The sequence below is a fragment of the Neopsephotus bourkii genome, unplaced genomic scaffold, assembly GCF_033783945.1.
Source record: "Neopsephotus bourkii isolate Nb327-2 ecotype Australia unplaced genomic scaffold, CSIRO-AGI_Nbou_v1 NB_1637, whole genome shotgun sequence".
Classification (NCBI taxonomy): Eukaryota; Metazoa; Chordata; class Aves; order Psittaciformes; family Psittacidae; genus Neopsephotus; species Neopsephotus bourkii.
The window spans coordinates 4,173,598-4,184,080 of record NW_026902112.1 but is presented as its reverse complement, the minus strand read 5'-3'; the positions used below and the strand labels follow the sequence as shown (position 1 = coordinate 4,184,080).

At 42.3% G+C, this 10,483-nt stretch overlaps 1 protein-coding gene across 2 annotated transcripts in view; it reads left to right on the top strand.

The window, feature by feature from the left end:
• The first annotated feature begins 6,272 nt into the window (after nt 1-6,272).
• The window catches only part of ASAP1 (ArfGAP with SH3 domain, ankyrin repeat and PH domain 1), a 145,699-nt gene continuing 141,488 nt past the window's right edge, over nt 6,273-10,483 (top strand). Inside the window, exon 1 of one of the 2 annotated variants that reach the window (XM_061374290.1) lies at nt 6,273-6,966. The gene's annotated coding sequence lies outside the window, so the exon portion shown is untranslated. The remainder of the gene's footprint in view (nt 6,967-10,483) is intronic. The other variant, XM_061374293.1, reaches the window with a different exon arrangement.

Genomic DNA, 10,483 nt, shown 5'->3' with positions numbered 1-10,483 from the left:
GCAGCAAGTGAGAGTGGGATGAAGGCAGCCACCACCTCCTGCAGAAGACCTGAAGGAGCCTCTCTCAAGCAGAAACCTATAACAAGAGCATAGGCAAACAGAACAGTGATGTAATGGGGAGAAATATGGAAATGAGATACCTGCAGAGCCCATTCCTGCTCTGGGGAAGTGCTGCAGTCCTTCTGTGACAGTGTCTCTTCTCATCACTGCATCTTCTCCCCAAGAGCCATCAGACCTCCTGGTGATGATCCCAGGTGCATTCATAGTCGAGGACAGGAGCTGCAGCCCTTCTGAGCATGGGATGCATCACTTTCTGATTAATTTGATCTAATGGAAGCAACCCTAGCACGTATTCCCCACTATCTTCTCCCTGCAAAAGTTCCATCTTTCTGCAGCAGTTCCAATCTTCTGCTGGGCCATCTCATTCTAATCTACATAATTCAGGACCATAAGAGGCCAGGCTTGCATTTTACCCTTCTGCTTTGTTTCTCAGTCTTGTTTCCTCATCAGCATTTGAGGGTTTGCATTTTGACTATACACACACATGCATACACATAAAAACCTAAAGGCCTAAAAGATTACAGTCATGGGAAAAAACTGGCTTTGAGTTTATTTTCCTTGTTGTACACATGTTGCCATTACAGTCATCACCTGCTTCCAAGAGCTGCAACTGGAAGGAGAAATATTTCTTTGTTTTCCTATGGCCTTTCCTTTTCCAAACCCCACTGAAGCTCCCTTCATATAGGTTTTGTATGCAGTCAGTGAAGTTTGCAGCATTTACAACAGTGCTGACCCTCACATGTCTATGACAAGTCTCACGACTACCATAATTTTAAATGTTCAGCTCCATGTGATATGGGATTGACAAGAATTTTAGTACTAATTCGTATGCATGTATCTAGTCTTCATTTGTAAAAAATGCTTAAAGTTATTGCTCATATGACTTCCAAATACTCAGATCATGAGAAGCTTACATTTCTCTTGAAAAAAGCATAATTGCTAAACCAATCTGGTGATCATCTGGGGGTTTGTCATAGTGTTATTAATGTCTGCAATTCATCTGCTGTGTTTGTCATTTAAATTTTATGCCACAAACCAATGACAACACACTGAAAAAGGCATCTTTTTCATCCACTTTTAGAAAGGAAGACGAGGAAGACATTGGTGGCAAAAGGGAAATAATACTGGTGTGATGCTCTCAGAGTGTCCGAGGTGTCCTCCTAGTCCAGCCCTTTCAACACAACTGGTAGCATGGAAATCTATAAACAGTGGTGCAGAGATGCTCAGAAATTCAAGTTTCAGCCTTTTCCCCACACAGCAGCATTTCATTGCTGCTGGTGCCTGTACTGTATAATTCAACTTACAGCTGTCCCTGAACGTTATCTGGAGTTTCCACATATCTCTGGCAAATGATGAAGCCAGCAGCTACACTCACACCATGGGGACATTTTTAGGTGACAGCTGTCTTCCTTAGTGCCTTTATTGACTATATTTCTCTACAGTGTATTTTAGGCAGAACTGGTCAGAAAACTTGTTTGGACATGTCTTTGGTTTCATCTTTTCACATGCCACCTCAGAAAGACAAGATTGAGGGAGAAAAAGAGGACAAGGGAAAAACTCTCCTTTTCTGCCACTGCAACAAGGAAGAGTGAAAAAGGATTTTGTTTTCCTATTGAAAAATATAAACACTATAAACCCATAAAAACAGTTGAAAAAGAAGTGTACTCAGCATCCTGCACATTACTACTGACTAGTTACCACCAAGGGTCAGGTGTTTCTTGTCAAGGTAGTTTCTAATGCCTGGACCTTTCTGTATCATCAAGAGGTGCTATGTGCTTAATAAATGCACAAACATGTAGTTAAACCTGTTAGAACACAGTTTCTGCTGTATTTCACTGAAATACAGTGAGGAAGGTGGCAACGTTTCTTGTGCAATGTCATAACAAATAGTTTGCTGCTGACTGAACAGGGCTCGGTGCTTTTCCTGAGGCCACACTGCCAGCAGGCATGCTGATCTCAAAAGTAAACCTCCTTGACTGCACCAGTCAAAAAAGTGACAGGGATTTCCAAGCAAATATTAACATTAAAATCCAGTGCACAAATAGAGATGTTTTGTAATGCAGCAAGAAGTCTCTAAACCAGTTAACTACTGCATTTTTGTGAGAAAAAAATAGTGTTTATAGCTTATGGTAAGTTATGTCAGTGTTTATGAAATCCTTTTGGTTGGTTTTTTCTACTCATTTTCTCTAATGTTTGCTAAGTTTTAGCATATGTTGTAAATCCAGATAGAGCCACAGTGTGAATGGGGAACTTTGTTCAAGTGTTTTGCAGTATTTCTCTGGCATCCAGTTTCTGGTAGCTACTGAGAGGTCTGGGATCGCTGAGCACACAGGGCTGGCCATGCTCTAAAGGGAAAGTAAATTAGTTTCATGTGAATATATTAAGTCATATTTTTCAAGGATGTAAAGCCTCAGGGTGACTGAAGGGTGAAGAACGATAAAATTGGGACCTGCAATTTCTTTTACCAAATGTTTTAACTATTCTGCTGAAGCCTTCTCCAAATGCAATAAGCAGGAGGTGAAAATTGAAGAACCAATCTTTGTTTCAAATCTATATTGGGAAAAAAAATCATCCTAACAATAAGGCTTGTCATTGAACCACAGAAAATAACAGAGGTTGGGGCTCCGTTAATGATAACTCCTTCTTGAGCATTTTGTTCACAATCTCAATTATCATTTCATATGCTTTATCTCTCACATACATAACTAAACCCTTTTAATCTTTAATGAATTAATTTGTCTTAATTCAGTAGCTATAGAGTTCTCTGAGGAAAACGTGAGAATTTCATTATCAGCTCTAGGACTACAGAAAAGTACATCCTGGGGAGATGGAGCAAGCGAGCAGAAAGCTCAGCTGCTGTGGATACATCAAGGGTGGATGTAGTGGAGGGGATTTTTCTAATTTAAAAGCAAGCATCTTCACATCTGTATTGAGTGAGGCTTTTTTCCTCAGGTGATGGTGGATTTTTTGCAGCTGCTGTGCCCTTTCAGGAATCTTTATCCTGTGTTCAGCTTTGATAGCTCTGCTGGCCCAGCCTTGAAGTTGTCTCTCCATTTCTGCTGAAATGTTTCTGCATGGGGTTTTCTTGTCAGCTTTGTTATGCTACCTGCTATGCTGTCCCTGTTCTCATCTTTTACCAAGACTGACAATAACACCTTTTTGTAGAGCTTTTCAGCAGAAACTTCTCATCAAATGAAAATTTTCACACAACCTTTTTTCAACTTATGTTTAACTAGGAAACCAGAAACATACAACGCTTGTTGTGGTTCTGTATGGAAATTGTTGGAGTCGTTTCATAAACTGACAATTTTCCACTAAATATACCAATGATTTTTTCCTTCTCTTTCGAATTTTTCTAGGAACAAACCCTATTTGCAGCAGGCACTTGCTCTTCTGCTTACAGCCCATTGAAGGTAGCTGGAGGACGCTGGCCTTTTTAATTATTGCTTTATCCCCTCTCACCTTGACCTAACTGTGCCCTGGCAGGGAATGTTTGCCTACCTCTAACTGATTTACAGCAGATGTTAGTAGTAATAAATTATATCCCGCTTCCCCCAGCTCCTTTTTTGCTACAGCTCCTCAAATGTTTTCAAATGAAAAGTCTCTCAAAGGGCGTTTCTTTTTCAAAATGCATATTTTGAGGGTTTATGAGTATTTTCTCCTTTTTTTCCCAATTATACTGAAAAGCAAAGGCTGTACTTTATTCTTTTCCTGTATTTTTGCTTTCCTTTTGCTACTGGAAAGAGTGGCACTAAGGTGAAAATACAAGAAAAGCGAAGGTGAAAAGAACTGTGACAACAGAAGAACTTCTATGGAAAAAAGCAAATAACTGAAATAACTCATTGGCAAAGCACATGGAACAAGAAGGGGGAAAAAGTCCAACCCTGACATGTTTTAATTTTTTCTTGTTTTTCCACCAGTTCCCTCCTGACATCATCAAACAACCATTTGGTACTTGTTTCATGTAGCACATGGTAGGCAAGGCGAATGACTTCATGCCTCTAAAGCCAAGCCTTTGTTCTACCAGCTATTTGCACAGATGCTGTCATCAGCGCCCTGTCCACGCTTGTAGGAACCAACCTCCATCACCAGCCTGATGCATTCTGAAAGCACAGCAAAAGAATGACTGGGAATGTGAGGATCCAGCCTGAAAGAGTGTTGAAGACCATTTTAGATGTGGATGTGAGCAATCTGGTCTAGTGGGATGCATCCCTGCCCATGGCAGGGGGTAGAACTAAATGATATTGAGTAGTGAGTAGTGATGTTAGGTGATACTGTCCCTCTACTCTGTTCTCGTGAGACCTCACTTGGAGTATTGTGTGCAGTTCCGGTGTCCTCAACATAAAAAGGACATGGAACTGTTGGAACAAGTCCAGGGGAGGGCCACGAGAATGATCAGGGGACTGGAGCACCTCCCATATGAAGATCAGCTGAGAAGGTTGGGGCTGTTCAGCCTGGAGAAAAGAAGGCTGAGTGGAGACCTCATAGCAGCCTTCCAGTATCTGAAGGGGGCCTATAGGGATGCTAGGGAGGGACTCTTCATTAGGGACTGTAGTGATAGGACAAGGGGTAATGGGTTAAAACTTAAAACAGGGGAAGTTTAGATTGGATATAAGGGGGAAGTTCTTTACTGTGAGGGTGCTGAGGCATTGGAATGGGTTGCCCAGGGAGGTTGTGAATGCTCCATCCCTGGCAGTGTTCAAGGCCAGGCTGGACAGAGCCTTGGGTGGCATGGTTTAGTGTGAGGTGTCCCTACCTATGTCAGGGGGGTTGGAACTAGATGATCTCAAGGTCCTTTCCAACCATAACTATTCTATGATTCTATGATATAAAGGTCTTTTCCAACCCAAACTGTTCTATGATTCTGTGTTTCCTGACTCAGAACTGGGCTGGAGACCAGAGATTTCCTGAGGCAGGGATGCCCCCACATCCCTGTCTGCCTCCCCAGCTCTGCTGCCAGGCTCCCCATGGTGTTGCTTGGCCAACACAACCTGTCTCATTGGACCAGGTGTGATTTCCAAGCCTTGCCACTTCCAGGGAATGCGCTACGCAATGTTGGCTTGCCAGAGCAGATTCTGTCTTTGAAACAATATGCAGAAACACACTTTAAGTAGTAGAAAGTGCTGAAGGAAGCCTTTTCCTGTAGTGCTCCTACTTTGTTCCTAGTGGGTACCTTAATGTGATGATATAGGTTAATACTGCATGTGGCACTTACATGAAAGCTATTTCAGATGAGCTAATTTGCCAATGCCTTAAGCAAAGGCACCAGTTGGTGGATATTACCTCTGTGTCTAATTACTTCCACTAGCAAGTGGCCAAGTGAAATTCAAGCTACTAATTTTCATCATTTTTTTTATTACTATGAAGTCCTAGGAGAACCAGAAAATCTAAAGACATAGCATTTTATTTCCAACATGCTTTAGGCAGGACTGTCCCAAAAAGTCAATTTGAAGAGAACAACATTGTTTTTGGAAGCAGGCCCTTGCCTTAGGAGTCAATAACCTCTGAAAAGCAGTGAAGCCTGCAGCTGTCCTCCTACAGAACACACTGTGAAGTCCCCATCCTGCAGACATGCAAGGGCTTAATTGTGCATGTGCTTGTAGTCCTATGGATTTAAATTGGACAACTCTTGGGTAAACTTCACTGTATTAATTACATCTGTGGGAGCAAGAGGTCAGCTCTATAAAATACTTTGGTTTCTTCTTGCTATTTTAGCTAGCTAAGAGTTTCCATGAATAGTTAAACCAAGGTAGATCATATAGAAGAAATCAATTATTAAATGTTAATTGGTGGTTTTAATAATGGGGATTTAAGACACAAAAAGCAAAGTTTATATTCTGGAAACAACTAACCAAACAAACTTCATCTTAATCTTACTAGGGACCACAGAATTCAATCGTCAGTTCCTTGGAAAAAGGGTATAAAGGGAGTTTCCAAACTCCCCTCCTCCTTTAAGAAGTCTCCCCCTCTAATTTCTAAGGTGCCCCCCAACCCCTGCTGAACCAGCCCTGGAGTAAATCATCACTGGAACCATGCAAGTGTCCTACAGACAGCTATATAAATCTTGTGTTACAGCAAAACAAGAGGGGGAAAACCAAGTAAAACTAATTCAGGACTACCATGTACCCAGCGTTGGTAACACACAGGCGTTCAGGCAGGTTGCCCCGCTGTTGCAGGGCTCTGGGTGCAGTATCATCTCCTCAGAGGAGGAAAATCATACCCTTTTTAACTAAAGCATCACCTTTTATGTGGAAATAAAGGGAGGGAAATATCCCTGCAGGAGCAGCAAGGGAAGGAGAGGGCCGGGTGGAACACAGGCTGCTTGCTCAGACGCTGGAGCCCCCCGGGCAGCTTGTGTTTCCAGGCGTTGCAGATCTGATTTCAGCCTCAGCCATGGGCAGGCTAAGGGTTAACAGGAGACTCACCACGTTAACTGTATCTGTGGAGATTATGGCGTGTTTATCCAGTGTTCAGATTTCCTGTCTGAGTGTTTGGATTTCCTGAAATCCCTGCTATCAGCCCAAGTGCTGTCCACTGAGCAAACCTTTTCTCTCTCCCCCCTTTTTTCTCCCCCTTCTTTTTTTTTAGCTTTGCTCACATGGTAGGTTTTCCTTCCTGCTCTCTTTCCAGTTGTAGTGCCTGTGCCTCCTCACCGGTCAGGACATTTATGGATTCAGATCAGCACTCTTAGACTCCAGAACTCTGGGAATCGCCGTCCATTGGATTTCCTTTTTTATTATTCTTATTTTATTTCACTTTATTTTATCTTTTTGTGGCAAGAAAACCTGAAGAAACATGCTCTTTTCTCAGCTGCCTATGGGAGAATATGTTTTAGTCTGAGATGGAATAATGGCCTTAGGTTTGAGGACCAAGACTGGAATGGGAATTCAGACTGCACGCGTCCTGGTGAGTTGCAGTGTGTTGGGGCTGAGTGTGGTTGTTAATGAGCAGCTCTGAAACAGAAACAAAGGCTGAGCACATCCATTCAATGTGGCTGCTGAGCAGACTGCAAAAAGCAGAGGGGTGACGCTGAAGTTAGAACTTTCTCCAAAGAAAACAACTAAAGTCCACTTTTAATTCCTAAAAGCACGCTGCTCTACAGCCCAGATAACTTCTAGGTAAACATTAGTGTAACAAAATGTGTAAGGCCACATTTTGCGAGTCCTTACTCATATAAGTAACTTTTAGTCACATAAGCAACCTCAGTGACTTTAAAAAAGGCTCATGTAATAAAAGACTTGCAGAATGGGGCCCACACTGAGCAAACTGCAATGTCTCGATCTCAGCAGAACTTAAAAGAAAAATAAGTTTTGTAAGTGCCTTTGCATTTTTCTTTGGCCTTTTATGTTTTATTGTTGATCTAGATTTAAGTTTTAAGAAGAATCTACGTGCCAACTATTTCTCTTATTGTCTCTTAAATAAGTTTGCAGTAGGAGTGACAATGTATTTCAGGCAGCAGTGCTCTGAGAGGCCAGAAAGGGGCTTTCTGTTGGAGGGAAAGTGCTGAGTGCTCTGCTGCTCTGAATAAACTGGAGAGCTGCATCCAGACATGAGGCTCAGCTAAGGTTTTAGATTCATTTTTGGATGCGAGAGTCCATGATGGCATTGTTAGCCTTAGGTGGGTTTAGTTAAACCACAGTCACAAATGCAACAAGTTGACTAGTCTCAAAGTCAGTGACTCAGCATTTGAAACAGAAAAAGTCTTCTTTTCAGAACTCCTTAAAGCAAATTTCACTACTGGCACCCATGGAAGTGTTGACGGAGTAAGATGTGGCAGATAAAGCATCATCACTGTTGCAACTTTTGTTCTGTCCCGTAGCTGGAGGCTGTGGTTGCGCTGAACATTCCTAAACTGCTCCTTGGAGCTGCTCCAGGGATTCAATTCTCTAATTTTAAGGCAAAAAGATTGATTCAGAAATTGCTTAGATGTTAGGAAACATCTATAGGAAAACCAGCTTTCCACAGTAATTTTACTTCAGCCCTTATTTTCCTTAGACTATTGCACATGTCCTGAATTCTTGTGTTTAATACTGCATGTCAGTCAAGAGACTTTAACATTTAAATTCTTGGGATTTAGCAGGACAGAATAGACTCCCGTTTTATACCAGTAAAGGGAAAGATCCATTTTCCAAATTCTCTGCAGAGCTTCCAAATCTGAAGTTTTAAACTAATTGCCTGGTGTGCAGGCTTTCCATACAAACTTTTGAATGTGATCCTGCTGCTCTTCAAGGTTTTCTTTGGTATCAGTGGAAGGCTTTTGTGAGACCAGCCACACCAAGCTCATGTCTTCTCTGCCTGCAAGCCTGCAGAGATCCAAGTTTAATTATTAACATGAGGAAATGCTGAAGCTGAAGGTATTTTATGCATTGAGGTGTCAGTTCTTGCTGTGTATGTAGGTGTTTACTTCCATTGTAGGGGGTTGGCAGGGAGGACAAGGAGCCCCTCACCTGAATTAGAGTGGACCATGGTGTCCTACCTTGCATTTAACATGCAATTTGGTGGTCTGTGGTCATGGATGCGACTAATCTGGTTATAACAGAAATGTGCTCTTCTCAAAGCTGGCAGAAGAGATGAAATGTCACCAAGGATCAGTGAACTGCAGAAGATACAAAGTACAAATGAGGACTCAGTGGAAATATAAAGACTTCTCTATGCCTATCTAAATCTCCTGGTTTTAGGAATTCTGTTGGCTTTCCAATGAGCAGCATGCTTGTGACTGGGTCGGTTGTGGGGTTTCTTCCCCCTTTTTTGCAGGACAGTCCGAACTTTCTGGTTTCAGTCAGGTTGGAAATGCTGTGGGAATAGTTTTTCTGGTGGTATTTTAGTATTTCCTCTTCTGCTCACACCCAGACCAGGAAGTGCAGAAGCACAACCTTCAACTCATTGTGTACATGTTTCTTTTTATAAACCTGAATTCCCTTCCCTCCCCCTTTTGTCCCCCCTTTTTCTTTTTTGTCCTTGTGGCTCTCACATAGGATTAAAGTTCTACTTGATTTAGACTGTGGGAATGTTTCATACCTCTTCACATAGCTATACCAAGCACTAAATAGTTCATTAATAAGTGATTATGACATTAGTTTTGAATTATTTAAGTGCAATATTCCCAACTCAGCTAACCATGGACAATAATGTTAATGTGCCAATATCCCTCGGTAGATGTTTCTGCTGGCATTTACTCCTGAACCTTCACCAGTGTGAGGTCTAACTGATCACTAAGACCTATCTACCCAGTTACCCATGAAGAAGTTCTGCAAAAGGTCATTTTCTTTGTAACCAGCCACATCATTAAACTCTTTCAGATTAGAGACTTCAAGCTTTATTCTTTCCCTCCCTCTTTTTCCCTTTCTGCACCAGTGAGGAGGTTCAACTCATGTACCCTTACTTCATGTGTCCAACTCATTCACCATCATGACTGTCAGTCCTCCTGCCTTCCTTGCTGTTTTTGGCAAGTACGGATAAACAATTTTGACAGGTATAGAGTCCTGCAGGGCTAACTTCCCACAAAGAGTGATGTTTCTCTGCTCAGATGATAAATGGACCAGAGGAACTGAGCCACTTTCTCTGAAACTGTTCCCCACATCCAAAGCTTTTAGACCCTCCATTTCACAGCGTTTTCCTCAAAAAGCAAAGAATGTAATTTGGTTTCATACCTAAGTAAAGCAGATCACATTTGGATTGCAACTTTTCCTTCACGACCCTTCAAGCCACCTTGTAGAGTCTTCAATCCACCATTTTATAAATGAAAATAAACTTAAGATGAATCTTAAATTTGGCTCCCCAGAGGCAGCGATGCTTTTCGTGTATTCTCCTCTATCTCGGCTGGAATTAACAAAATCCATCTGTCTCTGTGAGTCAGCAGAAAAGTATTCCTCTTTTATAAGAGTTAAGGGACACGGGATAGGGCAATGTCAAAGAGCAGAAGTCTTCCCCCAGCTCAGCATTTGCACGGCAGGCATGGAGAGGAGGTCGTGTTTTCGCTTCCTAATCATGCAACGAGCTAGATTTACACCAGCGAAGGACGTGGCCTGTGGTGTGCATGGCCATGGCTGTCGAACAAGGCTCCTTTCATCAGCAGTAAACGTGAACAAATGTGCGAATGGCACCAACCAGCGCGCACCGCAGTGTGGCGGCCGCTGGCAGCTTGGAAAAGTCAGAAGAAAACTCTATTTTCTTCTCATCAAAAGCAAAAAGAGGAAGCCTCCCCCTCCCCTTCCACCCCCACCGCTACCACCCTGGCTCGAGCAAGTTGATCCATAGGTATTTGTGTGGGGGTTTGTTCTCCGCGGTTAACCACATAACAATTTGAAGCATGTGGCTAACTCAAAAGAAACTGCCTTTAAACGTTTGCAGACTGTAATTGTGTTAGGGAGAGCGGAAGCGCTGAACATCCCACAGCAAGGTCCTGTGAAGAGGGAAAAAAACC